We start from the raw sequence: 14066 nt of genomic DNA, 5'->3' as shown, positions 1-14066 counted from the left end.
CTTACAAGTAAAACTAGCTAAAATGTGTCTGGCTGCTATTCACTGAAAAGCTCATTCTGTGTACATTTTTGGCATATGTTTGCTCCTGCTGGGTCAGCCAAGTGGCAAATTTCTACTGAACCACCTGCTATCATGAGAGACCTCAGGGCTGCATGTTTTGAGCGCAGTACTGATCCTGAAAAGAGTTTCAAACCCCACTTACAAGTAAAACTAGCTTAAATGTGCCTGGCTGCTTTCACTGAAAAGCTCATTCTGCTTACATTTTTGGCATACGTTTGCTCCTACAGGGTCAGCTGAGCAGCGAATTTCTATTTAACCACCTGCTATCATGAGAGACCTCAAGGCTGCATGTTTTGAGCCCAGTACTGAGCCCGAAAAGCGTTTCCAACCCCACTTACAAGTAAAACTAGCTAAAATGTGCCTGGCTGCTTTTCACTGAAAAGCTCATTCTGCTTACATTTTTGGCATACGGTTGCTCCTACAGGGTCAGCTGAGCAGCGAATTTCTATTTAACCACCTGCTATCATGAGAGACCTCAGGGCTGCATGTTTTGAGCCCAGTACTGATCCTGAAAAGCGTTTCCAACCCCACTTACAAGTAAAACTAGCTAAAATGTGCCTGGCTGCTATTCACTGAAAAGCTCATTCTGCTTACATTTTTGGCATACGGTTGCTCCTACAGGGTCAGCTGAGCAGCGAATTTCTATTTAACCACCTGCTATCATGAGAGACCTCAGGGCTGCATGTTTTGAGCCCAGTACTGATCCTGAAAAGCGTTTCCAACTCCACTTACAAGTAAAACTAGCTAAAATGTGCTTGGCTGCTATTCACTGAAAAGCTCATTCTGCTTACATTTTTGGCATACGGTTGCTCCTACAGGGTCAGCTGAGCAGCGAATTTCTATTTAACCACCTGCTATCATGAGAGACCTCAGGGCTGCATGTTTTGAGCCCAGTACTGATCCTGAAAAGCGTTTCCAACCCCACTTACAAGTAAAACTAGCTAAAATGTGCCTGGCTGCTATTCACTGAAAAGCTCATTCTGCTTACATTTTTGGCATACGGTTGCTCCTACAGGGTCAGCTAAGCAGCGAATTTCTATTTAACCACCTGCTATCATGAGAGAACTCAAGGCTGCATGTTTTGAGCCCAGTACCTGAGCCTGAAAAGCGTTTCCAACTCCACTTACAAGTAAAACTAGCTAAAATGTGCTTGGCTGCTATTCACTGAAAAGCTCATTCTGCTTACATTTTTGGCATACGCTTGCTCTTACAGGGTCAGCTGATCAGCGAATTTCTATTTAACCACCTGCTATCATGAGAGACCTCAAGGCTGCATGTTTTGAGCCCAGTACTGAGCCCGAAAAGCGTTTCCAACCTCACTTACAAGTAAAACTAGCTAAAATGTGCCTGGCTGCTTTTCACTGAAAAGCTCATTCTGCTTACATTTTTGGCATACGGTTGCTCCTACAGGGTCAGCTGAGCAGCGAATTTCTATTTAACCACCTGCTATCATGAGAGACCTCAGGGCTGCATGTTTTGAGCCCAGTACTGATCCTGAAAAGCGTTTCCAACTCCACTTACAAGTAAAACTAGCTAAAATGTGCTTGGCTGCTATTCACTGAAAAGCTCATTCTGCTTACATTTTTGGCATACGGTTGCTCCTACAGGGTCAGCTGAGCAGCGAATTTCTATTTAACCACCTGCTATCATGAGAGACCTCAGGGCTGCATGTTTTGAGCCCAGTACTGATCCTGAAAAGCGTTTCCAACCCCACTTACAAGTAAAACTAGCTAAAATGTGCCTGGCTGTTATTCACTGAAAAGCTCATTCTGCTTACATTTTTGGCATACGGTTGCTCCTACAGGGTCAGCTGATCAGCGAATTTCTATTTAACCACCTGCTATCATGAGAGACCTCAAGGCTGCATGTTTTGAGCCCAGTACCTGAGCCTGAAAAGCGTTTCCAACTCCACTTACAAGTAAAACTAGCTAAAATGTGCTTGGCTGCTCTTCACTGAAAAGCTCATTCTGCGCACATTTTTGGCATACGTTTGCTCCTACAGGGTCAGCTGAGCAGCGAATTTCTATTTAACCACCTGCTATCATGAGAGACCTCAAGGCTGCATGTTTTGAGCCCAGTACTGAGCCCGAAAAGCGTTTCCAACCCCACTTACAAGTAAAACTAGCTAAAATGTGCTTGGCTGCTTTTCACTGAAAAGCTCATTCTGCTTACATTTTTGGCATACGGTTGCTCCTACAGGGTCAGCTGAGCAGCGAATTTCTATTTAACCACCTGCTATCATGAGAGACCTCAGGGCTGCATGTTTTGAGCCCAGTACTGATCCTGAAAAGCGTTTCCAACCCCACTTACAAGTAAAACTAGCTAAAATGTGCCTGGCTGCTATTCACTGAAAAGCTCATTCTGCTTACATTTTTGGCATACGGTTGCTCCTACAGGGTCAGCTGAGCAGCGAATTTCTATTTAACCACCTGCTATCATGAGAGACCTCAGGGCTGCATGTTTTGAGCCCAGTACTGATCCTGAAAAGAGTTTCAAACCCCAGTTACAAGTAAAACTAGCTAAAATGTGCCTGGCTGCTATTCACTGAAAAGCTCATTCTGCTTACATTTTTGGCATACGTTTGCTCCTACAGTGTCAGCTGAGCAGCGAATTTCTATTTAACCACCTGCTATCATGAGAGACCTCAAGGCTGCATGTTTTGAGCCCAGTACTGAGCCTGAAAAGCGTTTCCAACTCCACTTACAAGTAAAACTAGCTAAAATTTGCCTGGCTGCTCTTCACTGAAAAGCTCATTCTGCGTACATTTTTGGCATACGTTTGCTCCTGCTGGGTCAGCCAAGTGGCAAATTTATACTTAACCACCCGCTATCAGGAGAGACCTCAGAGCTGCATCTTTTGAGCCCAGTACTGAGCCTGAAAAGCATTTCCAACCCCACTTAAAAGTAAAACTAGCTACATAATGTGCCTGGCTGCTATTAACTGAAAAGCTCATTCTGCTTACATTTTTGGCATACGTTTGCTCCTACAGGATCAGCTGAGCAGCGAATTTCTATTTAACCACCAGCTATCATGAGAGACCTCAGGGCTGCATGTTTTGAGCCCAGTACTGAGCCTGAAAAGCGTTTCCAACTCCACTTACAAGTAAAACTAGCTAAAATTTGCCTGGCTGCTCTTCACTGAAAAGCTCATTCTGCGTACATTTTTGGCATACGTTTGCTCCTACAGGGTCAGCTGATCAGCGAATTTCTATTTAACCACCTGCTATCATGAGAGACCTCAAGGCTGCATGTTTTGAGCCCAGTACTGAGCCCGAAAAGCGTTTCCAACCCCACTTACAAGTAAAACTAGCTAAAATGTGCCTGGCTGCTTTTCACTGAAAAGCTCATTCTGCTTACATTTTTGGCATACGGTTGCTCCTACAGGGTCAGCTGAGCAGCAAATTTCTATTTAACCACCTGCTATCATGAGAGACCTCAGGGCTGCATGTTTTGAGCCCAGTACTGATCCTGAAAAACGTTTCCAACCCCACTTACAAGTAAAACTAGCTAAAATGTGCCTGGCTGCTATTCACTGAAAAGCTCATTCTGCTTACATTTTTGGCATACGGTTGCTCCTACAGGGTCAGCTGAGCAGCGAATTTCTATTTAACCACCTGCTATCATGAGAGACCTCAGGGCTGCATGTTTTGAGCCGAGTACTGATCCTGAAAAGCGTTTCCAACCCCACTTACAAGTAAAACTAGCTAAAATGTGTCTGGCTGCTATTCACTGAAAAGCTCATTCTGTGTACATTTTTGGCATATGTTTGCTCCTGCTGGGTCAGCCAAGTGGCAAATTTCTACTGAACCACCTGCTATCATGAGAGACCTCAGGGCTGCATGTTTTGAGCCCAGTACTGATCCTGAAAAGCGTTTCCAACTCCACTTACAAGTAAAACTAGCTAAAATGTGCTTGGCTGCTATTCACTGAAAAGCTCATTCTGCTTACATTTTTGGCATACGGTTGCTCCTACAGGGTCAGCTGAGCAGCGAATTTCTATTTAACCACCTGCTATCATGAGAGACCTCAGGGCTGCATGTTTTGAGCCCAGTACTGATCCTGAAAAGCGTTTCCAACCCCACTTACAAGTAAAACTAGCTAAAATGTGCCTGGCTGTTATTCACTGAAAAGCTCATTCTGCTTACATTTTTGGCATACGGTTGCTCCTACAGGGTCAGCTGATCAGCGAATTTCTATTTAACCACCTGCTATCATGAGAGACCTCAAGGCTGCATGTTTTGAGCCCAGTACCTGAGCCTGAAAAGCGTTTCCAACTCCACTTACAAGTAAAACTAGCTAAAATGTGCTTGGCTGCTCTTCACTGAAAAGCTCATTCTGCGCACATTTTTGGCATACGTTTGCTCCTACAGGGTCAGCTGAGCAGCGAATTTCTATTTAACCACCTGCTATCATGAGAGACCTCAAGGCTGCATGTTTTGAGCCCAGTACTGAGCCCGAAAAGCGTTTCCAACCCCACTTACAAGTAAAACTAGCTAAAATGTGCCTGGCTGCTTTTCACTGAAAAGCTCATTCTGCTTACATTTTTGGCATACGGTTGCTCCTACAGGGTCAGCTGAGCAGCGAATTTCTATTTAATCACCTGCTATCATGAGAGACCTCAGGGCTGCATGTTTTGAGCCCAGTACTGATCCTGAAAAGCATTTCCAACCCCACTTACAAGTAAAACTAGCTAAAATGTGCCTGGCTGCTATTCACTGAAAAGCTCATTCTGCTTACATTTTTGGCATACGGTTGCTCCTACAGGGTCAGCTGAGCAGCGAATTTCTATTTAACCACCTGCTATCATGAGAGACCTCAGGGCTGCATGTTTTGAGCCCAGTACTGATCCTGAAAAGAGTTTCAAACCCCAGTTACAAGTAAAACTAGCTAAAATGTGCCTGGCTGCTATTCACTGAAAAGCTCATTCTGCTTACATTTTTGGCATACGTTTGCTCCTACAGTGTCAGCTGAGCAGCGAATTTCTATTTAACCACCTGCTATCATGAGAGACCTCAAGGCTGCATGTTTTGAGCCCAGTACTGAGCCTGAAAAGCGTTTCCAACTCCACTTACAAGTAAAACTAGCTAAAATTTGCCTGGCTGCTCTTCACTGAAAAGCTCATTCTGCGTACATTTTTGGCATACGTTTGCTCCTGCTGGGTCAGCCAAGTGGCAAATTTATACTTAACCACCCGCTATCAGGAGAGACCTCAGAGCTGCATCTTTTGAGCCCAGTACTGAGCCTGAAAAGCATTTCCAACCCCACTTAAAAGTAAAACTAGCTACATAATGTGCCTGGCTGCTATTAACTGAAAAGCTCATTCTGCTTACATTTTTGGCATACGTTTGCTCCTACAGGATCAGCTGAGCAGCGAATTTCTATTTAACCACCAGCTATCATGAGAGACCTCAGGGCTGCATGTTTTGAGCCCAGTACTGAGCCTGAAAAGCGTTTCCAACTCCACTTACAAGTAAAACTAGCTAAAATTTGCCTGGCTGCTCTTCACTGAAAAGCTCATTCTGCGTACATTTTTGGCATACGTTTGCTCCTACAGGGTCAGCTGATCAGCGAATTTCTATTTAACCACCTGCTATCATGAGAGACCTCAAGGCTGCATGTTTTGAGCCCAGTACTGAGCCCGAAAAGCGTTTCCAACCCCACTTACAAGTAAAACTAGCTAAAATGTGCCTGGCTGCTTTTCACTGAAAAGCTCATTCTGCTTACATTTTTGGCGTACGGTTGCTCCTACAGGGTCAGCTGAGCAGCAAATTTCTATTTAACCACCTGCTATCATGAGAGACCTCAGGGCTGCATGTTTTGAGCCCAGTACTGATCCTGAAAAACGTTTCCAACCCCACTTACAAGTAAAACTAGCTAAAATGTGCCTGGCTGCTATTCACTGAAAAGCTCATTCTGCTTACATTTTTGGCATACGGTTGCTCCTACAGGGTCAGCTGAGCAGCGAATTTCTATTTAACCACCTGCTATCATGAGAGACCTCAGGGCTGCATGTTTTGAGCCGAGTACTGATCCTGAAAAGCGTTTCCAACCCCACTTACAAGTAAAACTAGCTAAAATGTGTCTGGCTGCTATTCACTGAAAAGCTCATTCTGTGTACATTTTTGGCATATGTTTGCTCCTGCTGGGTCAGCCAAGTGGCAAATTTCTACTGAACCACCTGCTATCATGAGAGACCTCAGGGCTGCATGTTTTGAGCGCAGTACTGATCCTGAAAAGAGTTTCAAACCCCACTTACAAGTAAAACTAGCTTAAATGTGCCTGGCTGCTTTCACTGAAAAGCTCATTCTGCTTACATTTTTGGCATACGTTTGCTCCTACAGGGTCAGCTGAGCAGCGAATTTCTATTTAACCACCTGCTATCATGAGAGACCTCAAGGCTGCATGTTTTGAGCCCAGTACTGAGCCCGAAAAGCGTTTCCAACCCCACTTACAAGTAAAACTAGCTAAAATGTGCCTGGCTGCTTTTCACTGAAAAGCTCATTCTGCTTACATTTTTGGCATACGGTTGCTCCTACAGGGTCAGCTGAGCAGCGAATTTCTATTTAACCACCTGCTATCATGAGAGACCTCAGGGCTGCATGTTTTGAGCCCAGTACTGATCCTGAAAAGCGTTTCCAACCCCACTTACAAGTAAAACTAGCTAAAATGTGCCTGGCTGCTATTCACTGAAAAGCTCATTCTGCTTACATTTTTGGCATACGGTTGCTCCTACAGGGTCAGCTGAGCAGCGAATTTCTATTTAACCACGTGCTATCATGAGAGACCTCAGGGCTGCATGTTTTGAGCCCAGTACTGATCCTGAAAAGCGTTTCCAACTCCACTTACAAGTAAAACTAGCTAAAATGTGCTTGGCTGCTATTCACTGAAAAGCTCATTCTGCTTACATTTTTGGCATACGGTTGCTCCTACAGGGTCAGCTGAGCAGCGAATTTCTATTTAACCACCTGCTATCATGAGAGACCTCAGGGCTGCATGTTTTGAGCCCAGTACTGATCCTGAAAAGCGTTTCCAACCCCACTTACAAGTAAAACTAGCTAAAATGTGCCTGGCTGCTATTCACTGAAAAGCTCATTCTGCTTACATTTTTGGCATACGGTTGCTCCTACGGGGTCAGCTGAGCAGCGAATTTCTATTTAACCACCTGCTATCATGAGAGACCTCAGGGCTGCATGTTTTGAGCCCAGTACTGATCCTGAAAAGCGTTTCCAACCCCACTTACAAGTAAAACTAGCTAAAATGTGCCTGGCTGCTATTCACTGAAAAGCTCATTCTGCTTACATTTTTGGCATACGTTTGCTCCTACAGGGTCAGCTGAGCAGCGAATTTCTATTTAACCACCTGCTATCATGAGAGACCTCAAGGCTGCATGTTTTGAGCCCAGTACCTGAGCCTGAAAAGCGTTTCCTACTCCACTTACAAGTAAAACTAGCTAAAATGTGCCTGGCTGCTCTTCACTGAAAAGCTCATTCTGCGTACATTTTTGGCATACGCTTGCTCTTACAGGGTCAGCTGATCAGCGAATTTCTATTTAACCACCTGCTATCATGAGAGACCTCAAGGCTGCATGTTTTGAGCCCAGTACTGAGCCCGAAAAGCGTTTCCAACCTCACCTACAAGTAAAACTAGCTAAAATGTGCCTGGCTGCTTTTCACTGAAAAGCTCATTCTGCTTACATTTTTGGCATACGGTTGCTCCTACAGGGTCAGCTGAGCAGCGAATTTCTATTTAACCACCTGCTATCATGAGAGACCTCAGGGCTGCATGTTTTGAGCCGAGTACTGATCCTGAAAAGCGTTTCCAACCCCACTTACAAGTAAAACTAGCTTAAATGTGCCTGGCTGCTATTCACCGAAAAGCTCATTCTGTGTACATTTTTGGCATATGTTTGCTCCTGCTGGGTCAGCCAAGTGGCAAATTTCTACTTAACCACCTGCTATCATGAGAGACCTCAGGGCTGCATGTTTTGAGCCCAGTACTGATCCTGAAAAGCGTTTCCAACCCCACTTAACAGGAAAACTAGCTAAAATGTGCCTGGCTGCTCTTCACTGAAAAGCTCATTCTGCGGCATACGTTTGCTCCTACAGGGTCAGCTGAGCAGCGAATTTCTATTTAACCACCTGCTATCATGAGAGACCTCAAGGCTGCATGTTTTGAGCCCAGTACCTGAGCCTGAAAAGCGTTTCCAACTCCACTTACAAGTAAAACTAGCTAAAATGTGCTTGGCTGCTATTCACTGAAAAGCTCATTCTGCTTACATTTTTGGCATACGCTTGCTCTTACAGGGTCAGCTGATCAGCGAATTTCTATTTAACCACCTGCTATCATGAGAGACCTCAAGGCTGCATGTTTTGAGCCCAGTACTGAGCCCGAAAAGCGTTTCCAACCTCACTTACAAGTAAAACTAGCTAAAATGTGCCTGGCTGCTTTTCACTGAAAAGCTCATTCTGCTTACATTTTTGGCATACGTTTGCTCCTACAGGATCAGCTGAGCAGCGAATTTCTATTTAACCACCTGCTATCATGAGAGACCTCAAGGCTGCATGTTTTGAGCCCAGTACTGAGCCTGAAAAGCATTTCCAACCCCACTTAAAAGTAAAACTAGCTACATAATGTGCCTGGCTGCTATTAACTGAAAAGCTCATTCTGCTTACATTTTTGGCATACGTTTGCTCCTACAGGGTCAGCTGATCAGCGAATTTCTATTTAACCACCTGCTATCATGAGAGACCTCAAGGCTGCATGTTTTGAGCCCAGTACTGAGCCCGAAAAGCGTTTCCAACCCCACTTACAAGTAAAACTAGCTAAAATGTGCCTGGCTGCTTTTCACTGAAAAGCTCATTCTGCTTACATTTTTGGCATACGGTTGCTCCTACAGGGTCAGCTAAGCAGCAAATTTCTATTTAACCACCTGCTATCATGAGAGACCTCAGGGCTGCATGTTTTGAGCCCAGTACTGATCCTGAAAAACGTTTCCAACCCCACTTACAAGTAAAACTAGCTAAAATGTGCCTGGCTGCTATTCACTGAAAAGCTCATTCTGCTTACATTTTTGGCATACGGTTGCTCCTACAGGGTCAGCTGAGCAGCGAATTTCTATTTAACCACCTGCTATCATGAGAGACCTCAGGGCTGCATGTTTTGAGCCGAGTACTGATCCTGAAAAGCGTTTCCAACCCCACTTACAAGTAAAACTAGCTAAAATGTGTCTGGCTGCTATTCACTGAAAAGCTCATTCTGTGTACATTTTTGGCATATGTTTGCTCCTGCTGGGTCAGCCAAGTGGCAAATTTCTACTGAACCACCTGCTATCATGAGAGACCTCAGGGCTGCATGTTTTGAGCGCAGTACTGATCCTGAAAAGAGTTTCAAACCCCACTTACAAGTAAAACTAGCTTAAATGTGCCTGGCTGCTTTCACTGAAAAGCTCATTCTGCTTACATTTTTGGCATACGTTTGCTCCTACAGGGTCAGCTGAGCAGCGAATTTCTATTTAACCACCTGCTATCATGAGAGACCTCAAGGCTGCATGTTTTGAGCCCAGTACTGAGCCCGAAAAGCGTTTCCAACCCCACTTACAAGTAAAACTAGCTAAAATGTGCCTGGCTGCTTTTCACTGAAAAGCTCATTCTACTTACATTTTTGGCATACGGTTGCTCCTACAGGGTCAGCTGAGCAGCGAATTTCTATTTAACCACCTGCTATCATGAGAGACCTCAGGGCTGCATGTTTTGAGCCCAGTACTGATCCCGAAAAGCGTTTCCAACCCCACTTACAAGTAAAACTAGCTAAAATGTGCCTGGCTGCTATTCACTGAAAAGCTCATTCTGCTTACATTTTTGGCATACGGTTGCTCCTACAGGGTCAGCTGAGCAGCGAATTTCTATTTAACCACCTGCTATCATGAGAGACCTCAGGGCTGCATGTTTTGAGCCCAGTACTGATCCTGAAAAGCGTTTCCAACTCCACTTACAAGTAAAACTAGCTAAAATGTGCTTGGCTGCTATTCACTGAAAAGCTCATTCTGCTTACATTTTTGGCATACGGTTGCTCCTACAGGGTCAGCTGAGCAGCGAATTTCTATTTAACCACCTGCTATCATGAGAGACCTCAGGACTGCATGTTTTGAGCCCAGTACTGATCCTGAAAAGCGTTTCCAACCCCACTTACAAGTAAAACTAGCTAAAATGTGCCTGGCTGCTATTCACTGAAAAGCTCATTCTGCTTACATTTTTGGCATACGGTTGCTCCTACGGGGTCAGCTGAGCAGCGAATTTCTATTTAACCACCTGCTATCATGAGAGACCTCAGGGCTGCATGTTTTGAGCCCAGTACTGATCCTGAAAAGCGTTTCCAACCCTACTTACAAGTAAAACTAGCTAAAATGTGCCTGGCTGCTATTCACTGAAAAGCTCATTCTGCTTACATTTTTGGCATACGTTTGCTCCTACAGGGTCAGCTGAGCAGCGAATTTCTATTTAACCACCTGCTATCATGAGAGACCTCAAGGCTGCATGTTTTGAGCCCAGTACCTGAGCCTGAAAAGCGTTTCCTACTCCACTTACAAGTAAAACTAGCTAAAATTTGCCTGGCTGCTCTTCACTGAAAAGCTCATTCTGCGTACATTTTTGGCATACGCTTGCTCTTACAGGGTCAGCTGATCAGCGAATTTCTATTTAACCACCTGCTATCATGAGAGACCTCAAGGCTGCATGTTTTGAGCCCAGTACTGAGCCCGAAAAGCGTTTCCAACCTCACCTACAAGTAAAACTAGCTAAAATGTGCCTGGCTGCTTTTCACTGAAAAGCTCATTCTGCTTACATTTTTGGCATACGGTTGCTCCTACAGGGTCAGCTGAGCAGCGAATTTCTATTTAACCACCTGCTATCATGAGAGACCTCAGGGCTGCATGTTTTGAGCCGAGTACTGATCCTGAAAAGCGTTTCCAACCCCACTTACAAGTAAAACTAGCTTAAATGTGCCTGGCTGCTATTCACCGAAAAGCTCATTCTGTGTACATTTTTGGCATATGTTTGCTCCTGCTGGGTCAGCCAAGTGGCAAATTTCTACTTAACCACCTGCTATCATGAGAGACCTCAGGGCTGCATGTTTTGAGCCCAGTACTGATCCTGAAAAGCGTTTCCAACCCCACTTAACAGGAAAACTAGCTAAAATGTGCCTGGCTGCTCTTCACTGAAAAGCTCATTCTGCGGCATACGTTTGCTCCTACAGGGTCAGCTGAGCAGCGAATTTCTATTTAACCACCTGCTATCATGAGAGACCTCAAGGCTGCATGTTTTGAGCCCAGTACTGAGCCTGAAAAGCATTTCCAACCCCACTTAAAAGTAAAACTAGCTACATAATGTGCCTGGCTGCTATTAACTGAAAAGCTCATTCTGCTTACATTTTTGGCATACGTTTGCTCCTACAGGATCAGCTGAGCAGCGAATTTCTATTTAACCACCAGCTATCATGAGAGACCTCAGGGCTGCATGTTTTGAGCCCAGTACTGAGCCTGAAAAGCGTTTCCAACTCCACTTACAAGTAAAACTAGCTAAAATTTGCCTGGCTGCTCTTCACTGAAAAGCTCATTCTGCGTACATTTTTGGCACACGTTTGCTCCTACAGGGTCAGCTGATCAGCGAATTTCTATTTAACCACCTGCTATCATGAGAGACCTCAAGGCTGCATGTTTTGAGCCCAGTACTGAGCCCGAAAAGCGTTTCCAACCCCACTTACAAGTAAAACTAGCTAAAATGTGCCTGGCTGCTTTTCACTGAAAAGCTCATTCTGCTTACATTTTTGGCATACGGTTGCTCCTACAGGGTCAGCTGAGCAGCGAATTTCTATTAAACCACCTGCTATCATGAGAGACCTCAGGGCTGCATGTTTTGAGCCGAGTACTGATCCTGAAAAGCGTTTCCAACCCCACTTACAAGTAAAACTAGCTAAAATGTGTCTGGCTGCTATTCACTGAAAAGCTCATTCTGTGTACATTTTTGGCATATGTTTGCTCCTGCTGGGTCAGCCAAGTGGCAAATTTCTACTGAACCACCTGCTATCATGAGAGACCTCAGGGCTGCATGTTTTGAGCGCAGTACTGATCCTGAAAAGAGTTTCAAACCCCACTTACAAGTAAAACTAGCTTAAATGTGCCTGGCTGCTTTCACTGAAAAGCTCATTCTGCTTACATTTTTGGCATACGTTTGCTCCTACAGGGTCAGCTGAGCAGCGAATTTCTATTTAACCACCTGCTATCATGAGAGACCTCAAGGCTGCATGTTTTGAGCCCAGTACTGAGCCCGAAAAGCGTTTCCAACCCCACTTACAAGTAAAACTAGCTAAAATGTGCCTGGCTGCTTTTCACTGAAAAGCTCATTCTGCTTAAATTTTTGGCATACGGTTGCTCCTACAGGGTCAGCTGAGCAGCGAATTTCTATTTAACCACCTGCTATCATGAGAGACCTCAGGGCTGCATGTTTTGAGCCCAGTACTGATCCTGAAAAGCGTTTCCAACCCCACTTACAAGTAAAACTAGCTAAAATGTGCCTGGCTGCTATTCACTGAAAAGCTCATTCTGCTTACATTTTTGGCATACGGTTGCTCCTACAGGGTCAGCTGAGCAGCGAATTTCTATTTAACCACCTGCTATCATGAGAGACCTCAGGGCTGCATGTTTTGAGCCCAGTACTGATCCTGAAAAGCGTTTCCAACTCCACTTACAAGTAAAACTAGCTAAAATGTGCTTGGCTGCTATTCACTGAAAAGCTCATTCTGCTTACATTTTTGGCATACGGTTGCTCCTACAGGGTCAGCTGAGCAGCGAATTTCTATTTAACCACCTGCTATCATGAGAGACCTCAGGGCTGCATGTTTTGAGCCCAGTACTGATCCTGAAAAGCGTTTCCAACCCCACTTACAAGTAAAACTAGCTAAAATGTGCCTGGCTGCTATTCACTGAAAAGCTCATTCTGCTTACATTTTTGGCATACGGTTGCTCCTACAGGGTCAGCTGAGCAGCGAATTTCTATTTAACCACCTGCTATCATGAGAGACCTCAAGGCTGCATGTTTTGAGCCCAGTACCTGAGCCTGAAAAGCGTTTCCAACTCCACTTACAAGTAAAACTAGCTAAAATGTGCTTGGCTACTATTCACTTGAAAAGCTCATTCTGCTTACATTTTTGGCATACGCTTGCTCTTACAGGGTCAGCTGATCAGCGAACTTCTATTTAACCACCTGCTATCATGAGAGACCTCAAGGCTGCATGTTTTGAGCCCAGTACTGAGCCCGAAAAGCGTTTCCAACCTCACTTACAAGTAAAACTAGCTAAAATGTGCCTGGCTGCTTTTCACTGAAAAGCTCATTCTGCTTACATTTTTGGCATACGGTTGCTCCTACAGGGTCAGCTGAGCAGCGAATTTCTATTTAACCACCTGCTATCATGAGAGACCTCAGGGCTGCATGTTTTGAGCCCAGTACTGATCCTGAAAAGCGTTTCCAACTCCACTTACAAGTAAAACTAGCTAAAATGTGCTTGGCTGCTATTCACTGAAAAGCTCATTCTGCTTACATTTTTGGCATACGGTTGCTCCTACAGGGTCAGCTGAGCAGCGAATTTCTATTTAACCACCTGCTATCATGAGAGACCTCAGGGCTGCATGTTTTGAGCCCAGTACTGATCCTGAAAAGCGTTTCCAACCCCACTTACAAGTAAAACTAGCTAAAATGTGCCTGGCTGCTATTCACTGAAAAGCTCATTCTGCTTACATTTTTGGCATACGGTTGCTCCTACAGGGTCAGCTGAGCAGCGAATTTCTATTTAACCACCTGCTATCATGAGAGACCTCAAGGCTGCATGTTTTGAGCTCAGTACCTGAGCCTGAAAAGCGTTTCCAACTCCACTTACAAGTAAAACTAGCTAAAATGTGCTTGGCTGCTCTTCACTGAAAAGCTCTTTCTGCGCACATTTTTGGCATACGTTTGCTCC

The sequence above is a fragment of the Lissotriton vulgaris genome, chromosome 7, assembly GCF_964263255.1.
Source record: "Lissotriton vulgaris chromosome 7, aLisVul1.2, whole genome shotgun sequence".
In the NCBI taxonomy this organism is placed as follows: domain Eukaryota; kingdom Metazoa; phylum Chordata; class Amphibia; order Caudata; family Salamandridae; genus Lissotriton; species Lissotriton vulgaris.
The sequence above is the reverse complement of the archived record's forward strand: the minus strand, read 5'-3'. Positions refer to the sequence as shown.